Source organism: Panthera onca, chromosome C1, assembly GCF_046562875.1.
Source record: "Panthera onca isolate mPanOnc1 chromosome C1, mPanOnc1 haplotype 2, whole genome shotgun sequence".
Taxonomy (NCBI): domain Eukaryota; kingdom Metazoa; phylum Chordata; class Mammalia; order Carnivora; family Felidae; genus Panthera; species Panthera onca.
Window position 1 is genome coordinate 27442724 of NC_138346.1, and position 16857 is coordinate 27459580.

At 38.0% G+C, this 16857-nt stretch overlaps 1 protein-coding gene across 33 annotated transcripts in view; it reads right to left on the reverse strand.

Moving 5' to 3' along the window:
* Window positions 1-15895, reverse strand: part of MAP2 (microtubule associated protein 2) — a 281795-nt gene extending 265900 nt beyond the window's left edge. For 12 of the 33 annotated variants that reach the window (XM_060623326.3, XM_060623324.3, XM_060623343.3 and 9 more), the window contains exon 1: window positions 15606-15894. The gene's annotated coding sequence lies outside the window, so the exon portion shown is untranslated. Of the gene's footprint in view, window positions 1-15605 lie in introns of all 33 variants that reach the window. The other 21 variants (XM_060623311.3, XM_060623309.3, XM_060623317.3 and 18 more) reach the window with 6 other exon arrangements.
* Between the last annotated feature and the right edge of the window lie 962 nt (window positions 15896-16857).

Consider the following 16857-nt stretch of genomic DNA (forward strand, 5'->3'; position numbering starts at 1 on the left):
CTTCCAGATTCTTATATCTAAAAACAAAACAAAACAAAAGCCTGAGAGATCTTTGGCAGCTATCCTCATTTTTTAAAATTATTTTAACGTTTATTATTTTTTAGGGAGACAGAATGCAAGTGGGGGAGGGGCAGAGAGAGAGGGAGACACAGAATCCAAAGCAGGCTCCAGACTCTGAGCTGTCAGCAGCCCAATGCAGGGCTCAAACCCATGAACCACAAGATCATGACATGAGCCGAAGTCAGTTGCTCAACCGACTGAGCTACCCAGGTGCCCCAGCAGCTATCCTCATTTTAAAGATAACAAAAGAAGGGCCAAGGTGGTTGTAGATTTATTTGGAGGGCATTTCCTTTATGAGTCTATGCTAAGACAAGTTGCCCTTTGTAAATCATACACATAAATACAGGTACACATGCGCATGCACACACATTAGGCATCTTGTTCAGAGGAGTATAGGTATTAATAAATGTGGACCTTGGCAATCACACATAATTGTGGAATTATGTAATTAAGAGTGTAGTCTTACAAATAACAAATGAAACAGCAACAATGTAGGCTCACAGAAATAATGCAAATAAAGCTGGAGTTAAGCAAAGTGATTGCCATATGATTCTCCTCTCTGTTCTCCATTTTGTCCTCTCTAACTTCAGATGTGGAAAGAAATTTTTATAGATCTTCAATGACCAGTCAACGTACATAATTGTACGTGTATATATTCATGAACAATTTTAAGTGTTTAAATTTTAAATTTTGTTAATTTAAGTAGTGACAGAATAAAATTCTGTAAATTATATTTTTTATTTTTATTATTTAAAAAAAAAAACCGCATGAGCAGAGGAACAGACAGAGAGAGAGAGAGGAAGACACAGAATCTGAAGCAGGCTCCAGACTCCGAGCTGTCAACACAGAGACCCATGCAGGGCTCGAACCCACAAACCGCGAGATCATGACCTGAGCCAAAGTCGGACACTTAACCACTGAGCCCCCCAGGAGCCCTACTAAATTATATTTTAAGTGCAAAATGAAATTCTCATTAGATTTGGTATAAATTTTTCCAATACTGGGTCAATTTTTCTTCTATTATTAGATATTATAACTAATTGTATAACATAGTTATCCAAAATTTGAAACATTGTTTCAGTGTTAACTACATCCCATGTAGATACATTTACACATTTACCATTTCCTATGTCACTCTCCTTGGGTAGGTCTAAAGATCATTACCAAGTTGCACCTAATTGATAACACTTTTTTTTTTTTTTTTCAGGCTAAGAGCTCTCTTGTCCATTATACCATATCTAGAAGAGTAAAACAAAAACATCTCACTATTAATTTAACTGGATGGTCAAAAATTGTCCAACTATTTAATTCCAATGTATTGACAAGGTCTTACTGAAATCAGAAGGCAATAGTATCATTTCACAAGAAGAGTATGTAAAACAAAACAAAACAAATTAAAACTCGTAGTTTCTTATACCTTGAGTCCCAGATTTCAATTTGGAGTGAGAAAATCTCACACAGCATTCTGGAGAGAAAGAGAACAATATTTAAATTATCTGAATCCTAATCCCCAGAGTATTTCCATGTTCGTGTACTCATAAAAGAGAGAAAATATTTGAGTTTTAGCAGCTTCCTGCCAGGATCACTTGAATCCTGAGGGTTTAAAACTCATTTGAAAGACATTTGTGACCACAGACACAGTGAAATGTTCAGAAGCAACAAACCATCCCATTTTTTTTAATGTGAGGATAACAGATTTAATAAATGTCCTCTGATATCATATTCACATAAAAGTTACAGTTTATGTGTGAGAAAACTATTTGAGTTGTGTAAATAGGATAACAAGAGCAATGCAATCTGTCCTAATTTAATAGCAAACATGATTGAAATGCCACACCACCTTCACTCCTGGAAAGTAAGAATACTCTGCACACAGACTTTAATTAAAAATGGCTCTCTCATGAAAATGTAGAAAGTAGCCTTATTTTATCTTACCTTGTTCTAAAAAAGGGTTCAAAAGATAAGGACAAAAGAAAATCGTAAGAAAGTAAAGCATAGAAGAGTTAGTATGTGAAATGTATTAACTATAGGTTCAAACGGTTTTGGAAATGGAACACAATTTTATTCTGAAGTTACCAGAGGCTGAGGAAAAAATAATGTAAACACAATCCATGCCCATATGATGAAACTAATCCAGTGGCTTAGGACAAGTTCTATAGTTTCTAATATGTTCTGATATGTTTTAATATGTTCGGTTACATAATTTCAAAGACATTTTGTAGAGCTATGCCAAAACAGGACACTACATGCCAGGAGTTGGTAAGTTACAGTCCACAGATCAAATGGGCCTATCACCTTTATTTGTAAATAAAGTTTTATTGAAACACTTCAATACCCAGTGGTTTACATATTACTTATGGTTGCTTTCTTGTTACAAAACAGAGCTGAGTAATTGGGGACAGAGAGTGTATGTGACCTACGAAGCCTAAACATTTTCTATCTGGCCTTTTACAAAATAGCTTACATATAACCATATGATATTAGTTATAAAGATGTCAAACATTTTAAGAATCCAAATATTTAAAATCAGAACTAAATAACAAAAATAATTTTGTAATTTCTTACAAAAAAAATCTGTTTACTTAAACACACACACATTTCATTGATTTTTCAGTAACTGTTTACTATAGTAATCTGCGAAGTCATGTAGTCCATTTCCAATATAGCCTAGAAATCAGAGGAGTTGTATTGAAATTTGTCCTAAATTCTTTGCTATCTTCCAAAGCCAATTCTTTTTAAAAGTACATATTTTGCACACATGTGACATAACCCCAGTAGAGGCTCATATTACTAACTGCAGTTCTACCTGGCTTCTAACTCTTTGGGCTTCCTCAAATCTATCTTTCAAAAAATGTCAAAGAGCTGCGTTCCTCATTCCATCTCTATCGGTGTCACCTACTTTCATTTGTCGGTATTGATATTTTCTTAACTGTTCATGAAAATGTCTGAAACCAGAGCTCCCAAACAAATCTTTTAGTCTCGTACTCTAAATAGGTTGGTGTCTCTAGGCTATGCCATACGTAGAAATTCTAAACCTGCCATTCTGTTCTCTCAAATTTGTCTTGTTAATCTTAGGGTATCACATGCTTTCTCGCCACTCCCCAGGTCAAAATCCCTCACTAATTTCCAAATGCTTGCCTCCAGTGGCCTTAATGATAAAACCAAAACCTCTACTAAGCCCAGTGTTTAAGGACCTCTACAAACCCAGGACTATCTTCCAATCCCATTGCTCTCTTAACGGAATCCTCTATTGCTGGCACTCTGGTTTACCTTGCTCATTGTCACCTCCCTGCCTTTGCTTTTTACAACTGTCCTACCTGGGCACTTTTCCAAACCCAGCCACTTATACAGCCCCACTCCACATTCTGCTTCCCACACAAAATCTTCAGTTTCTACACATGGTGATATACCTCCCTCTTCTGAACTTGCAAAGCATTTATAGGCCATACTATATCATTTACCTTATTGTGCACTATATTCTTTTTTAGTTTGGTGTCTCACGTCTCTAGTGAATGTCAACTAGGGGACAGCAATATGCTGTATATTTTATATTCCATAGCATAAGCATGGTTGTATATTTAGAAGAAAATTACTGTTTCTTTTTAAAGCCTGATCATCAATCCTTTGAAATAACATGTTCCACTATATTTGATGCTTAGTGATATCTCAATATTAAGAAGCCCACATTTGAATAAAATTCTAAGAATACTATTTGATTTAATATATATCAGAATTATTTCTTGGTTTGTTATTCATACTTTTAATATTTAAGTTGAGTAACCGCAAATCTGGGAAATAGATATATCACTCTATCTAATGGTTCCACATAAAACCAATTAACATTATGATTTAATTAATCCTAAAAACAAAACAAAATGGAGTCAAGAAAAGAAGCTTGAAGAAAAATCAACATTAATTCAATTCTTCCTTATAAAATAAAAATAATAATTTCTCCTACATTATGTGGCATATTGAAATGTCTGGAAAATAACATTACATGAAGGAATAAAAAATAATAATTCTCTTTTCTACTGAGGAATGCCTAGAGAAAACGTTAACAGCCTTGCAGTATGCCAGAGGTAAAATCAATCAAATGTCTGGCAAACTGTGTTTAATGCTAAGCTCAATAGAGCATCACATTAGATCTACAAATATATGAAAAGTATATTAAATATTTTAGTATAATATATGCATGATCATTAATCACACAGGTGATTCAATATCATCAGGAAATTGGATCAGCTCACTTATAAATTCTCAGATTTAAGCTATTGCCTTAATAATATGTGCAAAATATGTGAAGCAAAATATGTGTTGTTCTGTTATTTAATTTATTGAGAAATTTCAGTACAATGTTGGTTGTTGCTTGGCACCTGGACTTGTTTACAATAAAGCTGCTGTGGGGAAATAGCCAAAGAACAAATCCGTATTGAAACTAAAATGATTTGGGGGACTTTTCTCATATACATACTTGTACTTTTCTGTTTGGATTTACTTTTTAAAGGTTAGTTTGGGGTGCAAAAAGGCTACAAGAGGTTAAAATTACTTATACACATAATTTTCCAACACCTAAAGAAAATGACACAATTTGGGTTACTATGTTTATTTATTTATTTTTTAATTTTTAATGTTTATTTATTTTTGAGAGAGTGAGAGAGAGTGCGAGCAGGGGAGGGGCAGAGAGAGGGGGAGACACAGAATCTGAAGCAGGCTCCAGGCTCTGAGCTGTCAGCACAGAGCCCGATGCTGGGCTCGAACTCATGAATTGCCAAATAATTACCTGAACCGAAGTCGGATGCTTAACTGACTGAGCCACCCATCACCTCAAGGGTTACCTATGTTTAAACTGTTATATTAGACCAGGTTAACACATGTCTAATTTTACCCCCACCATTGATTTTTGATTTTCTAAATTATTTCTCTCTTGTGATTTAACACATTAGTGAATAAGATACAGATTTGTCCATAGGGACTTAGATAATATAATTAATCTTTGGAAGCTTTTATGAGGTTCTCAAAAAATTCTGCTTCTACTACCTTAAAAATCAGAAAGCACTGCAAGTCACATAAAAGTTAAACCCCTCATCAAGAGGACCTATGTGGCCTGGCACCTGCCTTCTGCCCCGATTTCCTCTCCAACCCTTTATCGTGTTTGTTAGATTCCAGTGCCATTGGCCTTGTATTTGTTTCTCCAATACGCCAGGCTTCTTCCTGTTTCAAGGCTGTTGTTTATGCTGTCCCCACAGCTTGAAAATTCTTGCCCGCCCACATTCCCATGGCTATTTCTCATTACTTGAGTCTATAAAGGCAGCCTATCCCATCCCAAATAAGCGTTATTATATGCTTTTGTTTCCTCTTTCTTATAGCATTTCTTCATGCTTCAAATGTTCATTCACTTACTTATTTATTAGTTTCTGTCTCCTGTTATTAGACTATAAGCTACATAAAGGCGGGGATTTGTATGCTATGTCCAAATTTCCTACACATTCAGAAAAATTCTGATGTATACTAGGGATCCAATAACCTTTTGTTAAATAAATAATGAATGATTTACGGACGATGACACTAGAAATGTACGGCTCACTAGCCTGATATTTAAGTGGAAAAAAGACAGAGAATGAATCCTTCCCAAGGAAGAATACCATTTTAATTTCTTAAAGATCATTTAGATTTTCAGATTATCAAATTCAATAAACCACAACAAAGAAGAGCAAGGAATATCTTAATTTTTTAAAATTTGCCTTTATAAAGTGTAGATTCGTGGTGTGCAGTTAACTTTTCCTGTATTTATGGCTCAAAATAAAAACATCCCAGAGAAAGACAATATGCACAACACAGTCTTTCACAAATGTACATGGAAAATATTTTAAGGAATTCTGTTACATCTACTCACTGATAAAAGTCACTCCGATTCTGATGGGCGATTAAACATGTTCATCTAGATAAACAGGACCTGCTATATAACATTCTCTAACAGAAGGGTAACACTAGAATTCCTTCATTCCCTAGGTAGTGATATCGTTTCAGTTTTCAGTGACTAGGAATATGTTCCTCTTTAAATATTTAAGCATGGCTTCTGCTTAATTTCTTTCTTCCAAGATGCTTTTCATGCCTTTCAAATATTTGTCAACTCAAGACTCTACAACGCCTAAGCAATGTGGGTGCAGGTGAAGCTCTACTGAACACAGTAACCATAGCAACACCTAATTCTTATTTAATTTGCTGTCTCCTTGGAAGAAGTAAAATCCAAGAGGGATGGAGCACTGGAGACAGAGAAACAGGAGGACATACGAGAGTAAGAAAGAGGGAAACAGGCACAGACACAGAGGCCCACAGCCTTTCTAGCTCACTTCCTCCTAGCTAAAAATATTAAAGATGGGGGAAACACAAAAGGAAAGCTATTTTTGAGAAAATTTCATGTTGCTATAGGTCAGAAAAAAGTTTCAATCTGGCTATTTTTGTTGAATTCCCCTTGTACATACACCCAAGTTTAAACACAGACTCCATCAATCTAGAAGCATCAGTATGGATAGTTCAAGCTCAGAGAAAAGCTCCTTGGCTTTCCAAGTACCTTGAGTCTGGGCACACATCCCCAGAGAGTTTAAACTTCTGTTTTAAGAGATCCAAACCACAGGAATGGCCCTGGGCAGGAGCCCAGTCAGTGTTTCCTGGATCAGGTTTAGTCTTAACAATTTCTGAAGTGTGGCTGGCATGGAGCTGGTTGGAATGGCCTTAGAATTCCAAGTCCCTCCCTCTTTGATATCCATGAGAAAGTCACAGTAGGATCACAAAGTTGGGCAGGTATGATTGTCACTTCACCTAAACCCCTCAGCTCAGAAAACAACAATATAATCAGAATTGGAAACAGAAAGTCAGAGTGGAATGGTTCTTCACTGGCACCCTTAACAAGCTCTGAGTTGAAGCCATAATGATGGTTTTAGGCCTGGCTCTGCTCCTCAGGACCTTGGGTAAGTCACTTAACAGCTCTGTGTACCGGTTTATTCACATGTATGTCAAAGGTTCACATCATTTTCTCTCGGCAGTCCCTCTTCCCCTTCAAACATCATCTAGTTCATGTATAATTAGCAAGCCTTAAGAACTAATGTCCTTTCTGCAATGGGGCAGAGGCATAAAACTAAAGAATACATTAATGTCATCTTATGTTTCCAGGTACGTAAGCACATAATCCTTCGAAGCTACTAATTAATAGGGTTATGAAGAGCTACTCTGTTATTTACAGTACAAATAAATTAGAAGCAAAAGGAAAATATTTTATTTTTAAAAAATATTTATTTATTTTTGAGAGAGAAAGAGAAAGAGAGAGTGGGAGAGAGACAGAATCCCAAGCAGGCTCCCCACTGTTGACACAGAGCCTGACGTGGGGCTCAATCTCACAAACCATGAGAGCATGACCTGAGCCAAAATCAAGAGCTAGATGTTTAACTGGCTATGCCACCCAGACACCCCAGGAAAATATTTTATTAAAAACCAAAAATCAGTTAACTCATTTTCTTTTTTTTTAATTAAAAAAATTTTTTTTAACATTTATTCATTTTTGAGACACAGAGAGAGACAGAGCGTAAATGGGGAAGGGACAGAGAGGGAGACACAGAACCCGAAGCAGGCTCCAGGCTCTGAGACATCAGCACAGAGCCCAACGTGGGGTTCAAACTCATGGACCACAAGATCATGACCTGAGCTGAAGTCAGACACTTAACCAACTGAGCTACCCAGGCACCCCTCAGTTTACACATTTTCAATATCAGCTTTTTAATGAACATTTGGATTCTTATCACATACCCCCATGTAGTTTTTAAGAAGGGGCTGATATAGGGCTGTGACATTATCCAGAGTTGTGCAGTTTTCATAAGTTCTAATTTTGATAGTGACCACCCTCATATAATGTAGTCCTATTTAAAACAAAAGGAACAAAAATCATGGAACTGGTGACTGAGTCTGAAATAGAGAACTTAAAAAAAAACAAAAACCCACAAAATCTCAATTTCACCAAAGGCCACTCAGTAGTCTATAATAATTTCCATCACGTAATCTATGAATGAGGCAAGCTTTAGATTGAGACACAATGGCTAAAGTCCACTTAAATAATGCTAGACCATACTCACTTTATTGTTTTAGAAGAGATTTGGCTTTCAGTAGGATGCTTAGTGTTTTAATGCTTTCTTGGCAGTAAAATTTCTAAAGTTCCATCAACTCAAGCTTCTCCTGTTGCAATGAAGATAAATTGCATTTTGCATGCAAAAGCAGTGCCACCTAAACTTCTTAAAAGATAAACTTAAGTGGCCAATATTTCATTTTAGGACATTTTGACTTGATCAAAACAGATATTTTTATTTGAGCACAATATTTAGCCTTATCATTTGATTTCAATAATGGACAATGGAATCTGGACTATTATCTCTAAACAGAAAAGTATACAAATAGGTTGAAATTAATACAATTTAATTTCATTAATGAACACCCATATCATTGTTTTGCCTCTAAAAATGTATTTAATACCAAAAGTTCTCACGTGGAACATCATAGTAAAATTTTAATTTTCTCTAAATCAACTGATTGTGAAATAATTTATTTCAACTACAAAAAATGGCATAGTTATAATAGGCTGTCTTAGATTATCTCACACACACACATACACACACAACACCATGCAAGCCCTTTGTGAAACAGAAGGAAAACAAATTTCATGTGTTCATAACTTGTTACATGTACTATGACTCCATATTATTGTTCCCTGAAATTGTATGCTACAGATTGCAAATTTTTGTTCAACAATAAATGATAAATATGTGCAGTAAATTAATGAGAGCTTTTCCTAGCTATACAGTACTCATTAACAAAAAGAGAATGCATAACTGAACGCTTAAACTTTTTTGCTTGTTTTTAAAAAGGGCCAAAGGAATATGGTATCTCATACAAACATCAACAAAAAGTGAGCAGCATATTGTTTAAAATATTGTTCTGCCAAAAGCATTTATACGCTTAAGGAAAGACTAAATTACAATTTTGAAAGACACAATGCCCAAATAATGAAATTTCAAAGCTGAGCATTACTTAATTGCTTTCATGTCAGTGCAACCGATGTTGTATCATTCTTTCTAGCCAATAAAATTAAGAACACTTTTTCATATCAATTCATTATAGAATTTCACTGCTGTCCATTAACAATACAACACAGTACTGTTAAAATTGTTACAGCAATAAAACATAGCCAACTATAAAGCCATTAACACTTAAAGTAATGTGAAAGGCTGATATTGGCATGATTAGCGGACCTCAAATTAATAGAATTTGTGTATTTACTTGTGAGTTTGCTTTATATGTAATAGACCTGGACAATTAATTGATGAAATATCCTCATGGATATTCAGGCACTCTGTTTTATGATCATTTTGAAATGGACTCAAGATGGCTAATGATGATGTTGTTCAGAGCAATTTAATCAGAAATATTTTATATGAAACTGAATTAATTTGGTTCAGCATTTTCAGAATAGTCATTGACTAGCTAGTACTCAAAGTATTAGGTGTATATCTGTGGAGTTAGTTAAGCAGCATAAAATGAAGATAATGGATTGACTTTACTAGTCGATTTAATTTATAAAAATAGCTGAACCATTTTACTTGGCTTCAGGTGAACAAAATGACAAAAATAGCAGTTGGTTAACCAAATTTTTCATTTTGAAAACAATTACTCATTTAGATGTACCATTACCTGCAGATTTTTTAAAAAATTAATTTAAAGAAGGCTGGTGAGGACACAGTTGGAATGAGCATTTATGTTTAAGATAAGAGAACCTGGGGAAACTTGGTTCCAATCATGGGAAGAAACAAGGTAGTAACTTTTCTTCCAGATTCACAAAGGCCTTCTAGAGGAAGGGAACATGAGCAAACACTGGTATACAAGGAAAAGATTATTCAAGGCTAGGAAATAAAAGGTAGGATCAAAGAAAGAGCCAAGATAGGGATGGAATGCTAAGGAGGAGGAGAATGTAGCATAAAAACTGCATGTTAAATGAGAAATATAGGTGTAATGGAAAATAAATTTTAATAAAAATAGTATTGGCACCTTTCTAATGATCAATGATTTTTGCACAAATTGAAAGGAAGGAGCAAAGAAAAGAAAGAAGGGCAAAGTCAAGCTGTGTGATCTTCTAAGTGAAATTATTTTCTCTTTTTTATTTTTAATTTTTTTTTTAACATTTATTTATTTTTGAGACAGGGAGAGATAGCATGAACAGGGGAGGGTCAGAGAGAGATGGAGACACAGAATCTGAAGCAGGCTCCAGGCTCTGAGCTGTCAGCACAGAGCCCGACGCGGGGCTCGAACTCACGGACCGTGAGATCATGACCTGAGCCGAAGTCGGCCGCTTAACCGACTGAGCCACCCAGGCACCCCAGAAATTGTTTTCTCTAAAGGATTGTTAACATAACAAAAAAGCAAAATTAAAAAAAAAAAAAAGATTTTTGCCACTTCTGGTGTGTTTTAATGGAAGTAAATTGTTTTCAACTTTCCCCAAAGCCACAGTACAAGTTAACCAACTGTAAGAGGAAATCCTGGGCTCTTTAGTCTGTCTAAATTCTCACAGAATTTCCCTCAAATGTATAAGTAAAAATATCACAGTTAAAATACTATCACTCAAAGGAAAGCTTGTTTCTCTTGAACAGGAAAGATAAAGTTCAAAGATTAGATTCAAAGCGTTTTGCATAAAACGTCAACTAATCGTGCTCACATTCTTTTAAAATTTTGATTCACTACAGAATCGCTTCCAATAAGCATCCTTTATAAATTTTATAAGGAAACACCTATGGCCTTAGTTCAAAGTAATGAAAGGGAGGATTATGAACAAAATATTATGAGGAGGTAGAAAAAAAGGACTTCTTCCTTCCCCACCCACTTAGACACAGGCTCTTCTCCATCCTGAATGGACAACTATTAACAACTGAGAATTTGCTTTCATTCCTCATCTCCTCTACTCCCACCCACCCACCCAAACTTTCCCATAGACCCTTTCCCTTGATTTTGGTCCTCTGTCTACCACTTCTGACTTCATAGTTCTTTAACCGCTTTTGAGGCCTGGAATCAATTCCTGGGACAGATAATTCCTTGAGAATATCCAAAAAACTCTGAATTTGAATTTTCATGTGCTGTACAGTATTTAATGACATGACTTTCTACAGCTGACTGATGGAAGTATTTGAGGGGCTATTACTATTTCCATTATGTAGGTATGTATATGTACACACACACACACACACACACACACACACACACACACACAGTTATGTTTTGTCATTCTCCAATTCAAAAAATATATATGGAATAAAGAAGGTACGTCTACATTAAGGCATTTATATAAGTGATGCATAATAGCTTGTCTTTGAGATGCTGGGACATTGCAGTCCCTTGCACTCTGTCATATCTGTAATACAACAGCTACTCATTTGAATGTCACCTCTTATAAAAGAAACAAATCCTTCCAACTTTATTTGTAAGTTTCTTTCCTCTTTTTTATTTTTATTTATATTTTTATATGAAATTTACTGTCAAATTGGTTTCCATACAATACCCAGTGCTCATCCCAACAGGTGCCCTTCTCAATGCCCATCACCCACTTCCCCCCCACCCCACCCCCCACCAACCCTCAGTTTATTTGTAAGTTTCTTAAAGCCAAGGACTATGTCTTCCTTTTTTTTGGTATCTCATTACATAGCCTCCCGTATGATACTTTGCATCTCGTAGAAACTTAATAGATGTGTAATAAGTAAATAGGAATAAATGTTCTCCTAAAAGTTAATTTGTACTGAAAGCAATACTATGAGAGAATAGTAGTAATAGTAATAGAGAAGTCTAACATTCAGATGTGAGATTAAAATGGTGTGAAGGGAGGAGAGAATTGGTGAAATGATCAAAATACTGCCGCCTCTATAAGAGGCGTACACTGAATAGATCAAGACGATGATGATAATAAAAGCATTGAGAGAATTAAAGTAGCAAAAAGAACTGATATATCTGAAAGAATCAGATGTGACTTGCAGACCTTAACAGCATCTTTAACTCATGTATCAAGAGACAAAAGAGCTTATGACAGCTTCAGAATGTTATCTTCAGGTTCACGCATCTAGTAATGACTTACCTAATGACTACTTTTAGCATTAGGAAATACAGTATTGACCTGGGGTGCTGTTGTCATCTACTATAACTCTTATTTCAGATTCTTATCTTAATTTGTCACAAAGAAATTCAGCATTGAAAAGACTTCATGAATCAGAATAATCAACTTGAAAATTGAACTCGCCCAATTGGTTTCATACGGTCTGCCTCCTATGGATATTGATGAATAATTCAGGAAAGTACACACTGTCATGTATACATCTAATCAAACATAATAACTATTTAATTTTCAACTCCAATAATGCAGCTATAGTTCTCAAACAGCATAGCGCTCCAGTCTATTATCCAGTTGCTAGTAAAATTCAACACAAAATATGTGTGTCATAAGAAAACATGCAAAAAATACAGTAACAAATATTTTTCTTCCTTTTCCCTTCCAATGTTTAGAAAATTTGCAAATTGATTTAAGCCAAAAGCGGTAAAGGAATGAAATAGTTCCTTCAGGCTCAGATTCTGTGCCAAGTTTCATTTCTGGCTGCATATTTTCATCCAAGTTCAAGATCTCTGAAATACTTAAAAGAGAAAACATCTCTTTAACCTCAGCAAAGCAAAATCAGTAGAGGCTGCTATGGGAAGAGGAGGGCTTCTGCCTAGAGATGGGTGTGCTCCAGTGTTTGGTTTCCACTGAGAGGATGTCTGCTCTCTCAATGAATCTGAAGTAGCTACTACGATGAGGTAATGGCTGTTTCACTGGGTCATGCTCTCTCAGCACATTCTTTCTCTTTCTCCTCCCTGAGAAGGTGCTGTAAACAGGTCATCCTGAGGGAGAGTTGCTGCAGAGAATGAACAATTCCTACACTCAAAATTCCTGAGAGAACTATCTCTGCTTTTGGTAGTCTAGACACAACTAGAAGCTGAAAGCAGCCCTGACAACCAGAAAGAAACAGGTTACTTGACAAGAAAGAGGGGGGAAAATAGGAGAGAAACGAAATGAAAACTAAGGTAATGGGGCACCTGGGTGGCTCAGTTGGTTAAGTGTCCGACTTCAGCTCAGGTCATAATCTTGCAGTTTGTGAGTTCAAGCCCCATGTCAGTCTCTGTGCTGACAGCTTGCTCAGAGCCTGGAGGCTGCTCCGGATTCTGTCTCCCTTTCTCTCTGCCCCTCCCCCGTTCACACTCCGTCTCTGTCTCTCTCAAAAATAAATAAACATTCAAAAAAATTTAAAAAAAGAAATTAAGGTAATCAAAACAATGCTTAAAGGAAGATCAATTTTTAAATTACTAAGATCTCCAGATGCATATTAGACAATTTTCTACTTATGTGTAAAATTTTTAAAAACTTTTGTAAATTAAATAATATGACAGCAAACTGTGAAATGCTACAAATTAAAATCAAACAAATCATGAACAGATAAACAGCCTGTGCCAACAATCTTAAAGGCACCATAGCTCTGATAATATACAAATCATACATACAGATATAAACCTATGATAATCAAATAAAATCACCAGAAAATCAATGTTAAAACACACACACACACACACACACAAATAAATATTCTTTATTGAAAGAAAAAATGCAATTTACCTTTTCTTGGAGGGACGATGCTTTGTGCATGAAGGGGAGAGGGTTGACTGAAACACCTAGGATGTACAAATTCATAAAGATTTCTACCTAAACATACCTATTAAACATGCCCAGTTAAATGGGTGTTCTGTGTCACATTCAGGTGAAAGGCTGTAATCTTCCTCTTGGGCACTCTAAAGGGGTTTTATTTGTTTAATCTATTTCCATTGCCAAATATATATATATATATATATATATATATATATATATATATATATATATTTGCCCACAGTGAAATGACAGAGTGACAAAGCTATGCTTTACACTGGGCTGGTACCTGAAGTTCAAGCATGGGACATTTTGCATAATGTGGCTCACATAAAAGGCTTTGTTCTCCATCGCCTCACTGCGGCTGCAAACCTCAATTTCAGTTTGCAGTCATTTCCTCTCCCGGACCAACCATTTCTAAATAAATTACACCTTTAATATCTGAGTTAGTTCCTGCCAACATCCATTAATCCTTCTGCCTCACATTCAAAATTATATATCACCTGAGAATATTTTTTTTGTTTTGCACTACAGATTTCATTCACACCATAAGCCCCAAACCCTCAAAGATAAATTTTAAAAGATTTGTCTTTTAAGCAGTTACTCTCTTCTGTATATATTCTGTATATAGTGTATTACATATGTGTAAGCGTGTGTGTGATGTGCACAAGTGCACGCATCGTGAGTATGTATGTGTATGCATTGAAACAAAAACCCTTCACATTGTGTCAGTTTTAAAGGTCTGTATCCTGGAATCATTGTGCTAAGGGCTTACAGCAGATGGCACACAGTAATTGTGATAAATGGGCTTGTTGCTAATGAAAGCTTTTTATTTTCTGACAAAAATCCTTAAGCCCTGACGCCAAGCAATATAATATCAATTCCAGTTTTCCAAAGATGCTTTTTTTCTGACCCCATCTGCTTTACTCTCCCCTCCCCTCCCCTCCCCTCCACACACCCAAACACAACACCTCCCCACTCCTTTCATACACTCCTTTAAATTTCCACCCTTAAACAAAAGACTACATTGGGGAAGGAGGGCAATTGGCAATGCGGGTCCCCAGAAGCCTTTAAAAATAAAAAGAATAGATGGACTGTAGGTGCAGCTTTCTCACCCCTATCGTTTGAAACAGAAATATTGTGTAAACGCTCAGGCTCATCCAGACATTTTTTTTTTCGTGTCCCGCCCTTCAACACGATCATAGATTTCTCATTTGCCTAAAATTATTCTTATCAATTTTTTCTTCCAGCTGTTTTTGGAAGAATTACAAGGAAAATGATTTCAAATTGACAAGGCTTCTCTAACTCACTCATTCGTCAGTATGCAGTTCTCTGCAGCTAGATGGACAAAAAAATTCTCTACCTCGAATTCTCCACACACACACACACACACACCCCCCCCCCCCCACCTCCATTACCTTTGTATAACCCACTCCTCGTCTTTCTACAGCTCAGGTAATATTAGCTCTCAATATGGATATCCTAACCCGACGTAAGTTCCCCGGGTTTCAAAGTGGTACCTGACAAGGTCACACACTCTACAAATCTAGAGCCCAGGCGCAGCGCCCATTCCCGTGCTCAGTGGTGACACCTGGAGAGGCCGGGCCTGAAGCTTCCGCCAGGTGGGAGACGGGATAGGCAACCAACCTGTGCCGGCTTCCAAGGCAGAGAGGACAAGACAGCCCAGCCCCTTCTCCAGTCCCACCCGTTTCCGAGCTGAGGCTCCCTCTAGCAGAAAGCTGGGCGGAGGAAGGAAGGGCACCGAATACAGAACCAGAGGTGGCGACAGCTCTCTTACCTGGACGCAGAATCTGGATGCACCCGCCCTGGCTGCTGCCTGCGCTCACGGACCTGAGGACTAAAGGCCCTCCGGACAAGGAGAAAAAGGGGAGACGGGGCAGGGGAAGGAGAGGAGGGAGAAGAGAAAGAAACGGAAGGAAAGAAAAGGACGCGAGGAGGGAGGAGGAGGAGGAGGTGGAGGAGAAGGAGGAGGAGGAGGTGGAGGAGAAGGAGGAGGAGGAGGAGGATGCTGCCCCGCGGCCGCCGAGAGCCCGCGCAGCCCGAGCGCCCGGCCCAGTCTGAGCGCCGCCCTGGCCCGGGCTCCCCTAGCGGCCGCCCCGCCCTGGCCCCGCCTTCCCGCGCCGGCCCCGCCTCCCCGCGCCCGGCGCCCCGCCCCGGCCCCTCCTCACCTTGCGGCGGCCGCTCGGCCGGGGGGCTGTGCCCCCGCCGCAGTGTCCGGGAACGGGGAGCGCGGCAGTCCCGCCTCCTGCTGCAGCCAGCCCGCCGCCCGATGGGGACCGCGGGAGTGGCAGCCACCCAGAGCCTGCCGAGCCCCGGCCACACCGGGCTCCAGAGAATTCCCGCTCCGCCGCCAAAGGGAGACCAGCGCCCTCGGATCAGAGGCACCCAGCGGACCTTCTCTGCTCCTGGGGGGGGGAGATGGGGGAGTCTCTATAAATGCCTTCCTTTCCTTCCTCTGTCACTGTGAGGCGTGGGTTCCCGTTACCCCTCCACGGAGAAGGCCCATTGCACTTGCCTCCACAAACCTGACAACAGTTGCATTCGGAAAGGACAGAAAAATTGGGGGGAGCATGAGGACAGAGACCAACTTTTGTCAACGCTAAGGGAGCAATGGCTGTCATCAATCAGATTCAGACATTCATTTATTCATTCAACAAATGTTTACTAAAACCTACTCTGTCAGGCACTGTTGTAGGCAGTGTGGAAACAGCATTGAATAAAACAAGATTGCCTTGCCTCCCTCCCCCGCACTTTGGCTTCATGGATTTTATTTACATGCTACTTAGCTAGATGTATGATCCAGAGTCCCTTCACTTAATCTAAATCTCAGTGTATGAATGAGGATTAAAAATATTAGCCATACCCCTCTGCCATGTTTAATATGAGGATACAATTAGATCATGAATAAGAAGAGTCTGTGAAGAATATGAAGACAAATATAAGAATAATGAATTAGCACAGAAAATGTTGACTTTGAAATGTCGCCATTAAAAATACCACCTCAAATACTTTTGAAAGTGATATGACCA